The sequence below is a fragment of the Heterodontus francisci genome, unplaced genomic scaffold, assembly GCF_036365525.1.
Source record: "Heterodontus francisci isolate sHetFra1 unplaced genomic scaffold, sHetFra1.hap1 HAP1_SCAFFOLD_172, whole genome shotgun sequence".
NCBI lineage: Eukaryota > Metazoa > Chordata > Chondrichthyes > Heterodontiformes > Heterodontidae > Heterodontus > Heterodontus francisci.
Genome location: NW_027141631.1, coordinates 2,156,900 through 2,163,411, shown reverse-complemented (window position 1 = coordinate 2,163,411; position 6,512 = coordinate 2,156,900). Strand labels below are relative to the sequence as shown.

The window sequence follows — 6,512 nt, the reverse complement described above, 5'->3', positions numbered from 1 at the left end:
ACGGGAGCTGGGGTGTGTTTTATGCCGGAAATATCAGTTAATGATTTACGTTGTGCTATCGTTATATTCCAATCTCTGAATTGAGCCTTTCCACCACACCAGGGTTATGGGGAGAGTTTTCATCGTTTCTTTTCCAAACGTACAGACGATGTTATAAAGTTACTGATTTATCCAGATGGCGGATTCTCCCCTCACAGTGAAAAGTAACATCACACCTTCACATCTGCCCATTGTTTTATAATTGAATAATTAGTCAAATGGAATTATTTGTGATGTTATTTCCCCCTTGATGGTGTTTCCTGCAGTGAAACTGATCAGTTTCAGCTCAGTCATTCAGGGACCTGGAATTCCTGCAGTTTGAGCCCGCTGTCACCCCAGCCCACTTCTGATTGGTCACCCTCTTCTCATAAAGTCAGTGACAGCACATGAGGAGGCCATTCGCCCCATTAAATCCATGTCGGGTTTCCAATCTGTTCAGTCCCCGACTCAATCCCCAAATCCCTGCGGGTCAAAATGACCATGGCAGGACTCGAACCTGCAATCTTCTGATAACATCATGGAATATACCGAAGTCAGACGCCTTAGCCATTGGGCCACACAGCCATTAGTTTACATGAATGATTCAATCAGAGAACCTCGAAGCACAAAATACAAAAAATCATTGGTTGAACCTGTCAACCTGGCAGAATATTTGAATTTGTGAAAGCCGCCAATTTCACTATGGAAAAGAAGTGATCGACTGGAAAAGTACATAAAAATCTATTTTCCCGTAGCGGTTTAAATAAACTTTTAAAACACAATTTTGCGTTTACCGACTCAAATTGCTGGTGCTATTTTATGAACAGCTTTATTTTGCCAATTTTTGTCAACTTCCCATCCGTAACTGACAGTAAAAGATTCCGTTCAGCAATCTTTCACGCGACAAATAACTCAAACTCGGTGTGGAAGTAATAAATTACAGAGTATTGGTAATTCCCCTTCACACAGGCTTCAGGGGGACAGTGAGAAGCCACTGAAATAGTTGCTTCATTCTTTTAAAAGGTTCCCATTCTGTCCTGTTACTGACGTGTTGGAATCAGATTTGTATTTAACAAGTTATTTCTGTGAAAACAAAATCCTCAACAGACCAGCTGGGAATCTAGGAATCACTGTAGTAAAATAAAAGGCTTTTGATTGAGAAGATGGGACCTTCTCACCAGCAGCCGGGTTACATTCCCCTCACATCCTTACACAGTGAGCAGCTCTTTTCCTCGAGAAATAGACAGCAGCAGTTGGAAGTTCAGTAAAAGGATCGTTTCATTGAGACAAGTTTCTGACTGACAGGTGGTGCTGAATATTAATACAAGAAGGTCCTGGAATGGGAAACAAGTGTCCAGAGTGGGGTCTGAAATCAGGACAGGGAAATGGCCAGCACTGACACAGATCATTTCATTATTACATTGATATCTGACTGTCTATAAGGAGAAGCGAGTTAAACACATGATGGTGAAAGGAATGGAAGATATCACTGGTTGTTCTAGATGAAGAGGGATAGACAGAGGTGTGGGTACAGCAGACTTCAGACAGTAATCAGCCCTTTTAGATACTGTGGGTGGATCTGAAAAGAGCCTTTGGGATAGGGAAAAAAGCTCTTTGTTTAAAAACCCTCAAATAGCGACCTTGTAATTGGTCAGCTTACTAATGTTTTAGTTAGTGTAATTTATTAATAATTACTGATTAGAAAGTGCTGTTTGGACAGAGTGTGAAGCTGTGAGTTGATGTGTGAGGGACTTCACTGTCTAGGGGAAAGAGGTGCTCTTTGGTCTCTCTTTTCTTTTCTGCCTTTTCAGCCTCCATGGTACAGGGGAAGAAGCTGATCGGTGAGTAACTGGTAAATTATTCTACTTATTACACTTATTACACGAGCAATAATGAGTTTGTAAATCTAAGTAATGGCAGGGCAGCTCGAAAAGTAAAAGTTCGAAATTGGGGGAAGGCAAATTTTACAAAACTGAGAGGTGATTTGGTGGATGTGGACTGGATACAACTACTTGAAGGAAACCCCAAGGATGTTTTCTCAGTCCATTAAGAGCAAGAGGATAACTAAGGAAAGGGTATGACCTATCAGAGATGTACAAGGGAACTTCTGTGTGGATCCAGAAGATGTGGGCGGGGTTCTTAATGAGTTTTTTGTGTCTGCCTTCACAAAGGAGAGGGATGATGCAGACATTGTAGTAAAAGAAGAGGAGTGTGAAATATTAGATACAATAAGCATAATGAGAGTGGAAGTACTAGAGAGTCTGACATCCTTGAAAATGAATAAATCACCAGGGCCAGATGGTTTGCATCTGAGGTTGTTAAAGGAAGCCAGGGAGGAAATAGTGGATGCGCTGAGGATCATCTTGAAATCCTCACTGGATATGGGGGAGGTGCCGGAGGATTGGAGGTCTGCGAACGTTGTACTATTATTTTAAAAGGATGTGAGGGATAGGCCAAATAGTTATAGACCGGTCAGTCTGACCTCGGTGGTGGGTAAATTATTAGAATCAATTCTGAGGGACAGGATAAACTACCACTTAGAAAGACATGGATTAATCAGGGATAGTCAGCATGGATTTGTTAAGGGAAGGTCATGTCTGACTAACTTGATTGAGTTTATTGAGGAAGTAACAAGGAGCATTGATGAGGATCGTGCGGTGGATGTAGTTTACATGGATTTTAGTAAGGCATTTGATAAGGTCCCACATGGCAGACTGGTCAGTAAAATGAAAGCCCATGGGATACAGGGGAATGTGGCAGGTTGGATCCAAAATTGACTCAGTGGCAGGAAACAAAGGATAGTAGTCAACGATGTTTTTGCGAATGGAAAGTAGTTTTTAGTGGCGTTCCACAGGGCTCAGTGTTGGGTCCCTAGCTGTTTGTGGTATATTTTAATTATTTGGAATTAAATGTGGGAGGCATGATTGGGAAATTTGCTAATGACACAAAAATTGGCCGTGTAATTGATGGTGAGGAGGATAGCTGTCGACTGAAGAATGATATGAATGGATTAGTTGAGTGGGCGGAAAAGTGGCAAATGGAATTCAATCTGGAGAAGTGTGAGGTAATGCATTTTGGGAGGGCAAACAAAGTAAGGGAATACACAATAAACGGGAAGATATTGAGAGGGGGAGACGAAGTGAGAGACTTTGGAGTGCATGTCCACAGGTCCCTGAAAGTGACAGGATAGGTAGATAGAGTGGTGAAGAAGGCATATGGAATGCTTTCCTTTCTTGGTCGACAAAAGCAGGGATGTAATGCGAGAACTGTTTAAAACGGTGGTTTGGCCACAGCTGGAGTATTGCGTACAGTTCTGGTCATCACATCACAGAAAGGACATAATTGCTGTGTAGAGAGTACAGAGGAGATTTACAAGAATGATACTGTGGGTGGCTCTGACAAGAACCTTTGGGTATTTGATAAAATCCTGGCAGATTGACTTGGTTTTGGTGCCCGGAGCGCTGGTTTTCTTGGGCAGCACCATGGCCTAGATATTAGGCAGCACCCAGCCATGAGTGATGGTCACCCCTCCCAGCAGCTTGGTGAGCTCCTTGTCATTCTGGACAGCCAGCTGTAGGTGTCTGAGGATGTTGCGGGTCTTCTTGTTGTCCTGGGCTGCGTCACTGGCCAACTCGAGGATTTCAGTGGTCAGATACTCGAGCACAGCAGCCAGATAGACCGGGGCTCCGGCACCCACATGCTCAGCATAGTTGCCCTTTCTCAGGAGCCTGTGTACACGGCCCACCGGGAACTGCAGTCCAGCCCGGGAGGAGGGAGACTTGGCCTTGGACCGAGCTTTCCCGCCGGTCTTTCCTCTTCCAGACTTTTCTTTTCCAAAAATATACTTGAGGACATTCCGTGCCTGATGGATTAGTGGTCAAAGGTGTTTTTCCACACAAGCATTTCCACGAACGCACAGTCCAACTGGATGGAGCGTTCCGTGACACTGTGACCAAATCCATCCTTCGCAACACCGGGGTCAGATTGAACCTCAGCACGTAGTGAAACTTGGTGTTTGCATACTGGGGCTCTACGCACAGCTTGATGCAGCCACATACTAAGGCGGCCATCAGGTTGAGGGCGACGTTGAGTACATTTTTTCGCCTTTATCCAGAGGTTTGAACATCGTGTCCCTCTGGACCCTGTCCATTTTGCATCTTCAGATAAAGCGGGAAATGGCTCGGGTGAACGCCACAGCGCAGGAGTGGGGTATGGGCCAGACCTGTGCCACTTACAGCAACAACGTGAGCACCTTGCACCTGATGACCAGGTTCTTACCCGTAATAGAGAGAGAACGCTGCTCCCACATTTTTTTTTAATTTCCAAAATATACTTTATTCATAAAAATCTGTAAAAATTACATTGCCAAACAGTTTCCAAACAGCACCAAAAAATACAAACATTGCAAGGGGGATCAGTTTCCTTCAATACTGTCATGAGTTTCTTCCCAACCCTTGTTACATTTGTGATATTGTCCAGTGTTTATTTGAGCAGTGTCTCACTGTCTTTTGCACAACTGCCTTGGCTAATTTCAAGTCATATAATGTTCTGGTTGCTGGTTTCATGTTGTACATCAGGTCGGTTCTGCTTTTTGCTTCAATCACAGATGTCATCTCTGCTGAGTAGGTGGGGAAGAGACAGTTGCCCACCTCCTTCTGGAATGTGTCTTTGCAAAGCAGGTGTGGAAAGAGATGCAGTGGTTTTTGTCGAGGTTCATCCCAAGCAGCTCTGCAACACAGGGGTCTGTGCTCTGCGGGCTGTTCCCAGGGATGCACACCGAGATAAACATCAACTGCTGCTGGAGGACCATCAATTCGGTGATAGACACTCTTTGGTCTGCCCGAAACTTGCTGGTCTTCCAGCGCAAAAAGTTGTCCACGACCGAGTGTTGCAGACTGGCACATTCCAAGGTCCAGGACTACGTGCTGAGGGACGCACTAAAGCTTGGGGTAGCCGCTGCAAAGGCTCAATGGTGAAAAACAACTGTGTAAGGTCCTCCCGCTATAGTGAACTAAGGAACTGGACCCATGGGAAACCCCTCGGGCTGTATACACCAAATATGGTTTTGCTGTAAAATGTACATGGCAGGTAAAATGGAATGGAAGGGTTGTGAGGCAACTCACTCCTCTATTAAAGAAAACTGATTTCTTTCACACTTTTTGGAATGTCATCGAGTCATGGAGAGATACAGCACTAAAACAGGCCCTTTGGCCCACCGAGTCTGTGCTGACCACCAACCACCCATTTACACTAATCCTACATTAATCCCATATTCCCTACCACATCCCCACCTTCCCTCAATTCTCCTACCACCTACCTACACTCGGAGCAATGTACAATGGCCAATTTACCTATCAACCTGCAAGTCTTTGGCTGTGGGAGGAAACCAGAGCACCCGGTGGAAACCCACGCGGTCACAGGGAGAACTTGCAAACTCCACACAGGCAGTACCCAGAACTGAACCCGGGTCGCTGGAGCTGTGAGGCTGCAGTGTTTTTTTCCAGATTTTTATGAATAAAGTATATTTTGGAAAAACAAAATTCTTAATGAAGTAGGCGCAGTCGATGGGTGCACCTCCTTCACTATCTTTCACCGCCACCCTAACGGTGTTACACACACCCTGGCCTGGAGCTCTGGTGTTGGTTGCAGCCATTTTTACTTGACGTTTTCCTGGGACAAGTACTAAATCCTCAACTGACAGGGAAACCACCACCACGGTAGATCTCCAATCCCAAAGGGCGAAATGCCCTAAATACGGTGCTGAAACAACTCCCACCTCCAAAAAAACACAAACACAGCACCTGTATTATCAAACGCCACTGATCACGGTCTCTCCCCTGCCAGCTAAGTCCACGCATTGAGGTGGAGAAGTGCGTACTTGGAGCTGCGAAGAAACGAGCACGAGTGTTTATAGCAAAAAATAATTGGGAGCTGAAACACTGTCCAGCAACAGCTAGTAAATTCTATTTTTGATTCATATAATCAGGGGTGAGTGCAAAAGCAGACCCCCAACTATCACAAATTCTGCAGTTGAGTATCCCACATTTGAAGACATCACAGGCATCAGCAAACCCACAGTGCAATAGGTTAGCCTCATCCTGGGAGAACTTTTTTCTTTATTTCCAAAATATACTTTATTCATAAAAATCTGTAAAAATTACATTCCCAAACAGTTTAAAACAGCATCAAGTCAAAAAATACAAACAGTGCAAAGGTGATCAGTTTCCTTCTATACAATCATGAGTTGCCTCACAACTCTTCCATTTCATTGTCATTTTACATTTACAGCACACAGAATTTTCCCGATACAGTTCGAGGGGTTTCCCATGGATCCAGCCCCTCAGTTCAGCTTGGTGGGGGGACCTTACACTGTGGCCTTTCCCCATTGAGCCTTTGCTGCGGCTGCCCCAAGCTTAAGTGCACCCCTCAGCACGTAGTCCTGGTCCTTGAAACGTGACAGTCTGCAACATTCCGTCACAGACAACTCTTTGCAC

General features: G+C 44.8%; 1 non-coding gene and 1 pseudogene across 1 annotated transcript; both read right to left on the bottom strand.

Moving 5' to 3' along the window:
• Positions 1-514: 514 nt before the first annotated feature.
• On the bottom strand, positions 515-603 carry trnar-ucg (transfer RNA arginine (anticodon UCG)). The gene is given in 2 exon segments: positions 515-550; positions 567-603. It is a non-coding gene; the product is annotated as a tRNA-Arg (tRNA).
• A 5,398-nt stretch (positions 604-6,001) lies between these two features.
• LOC137364211 (U1 spliceosomal RNA) lies at positions 6,002-6,149 on the bottom strand (annotated as a pseudogene).
• Between the last annotated feature and the right edge of the window lie 363 nt (positions 6,150-6,512).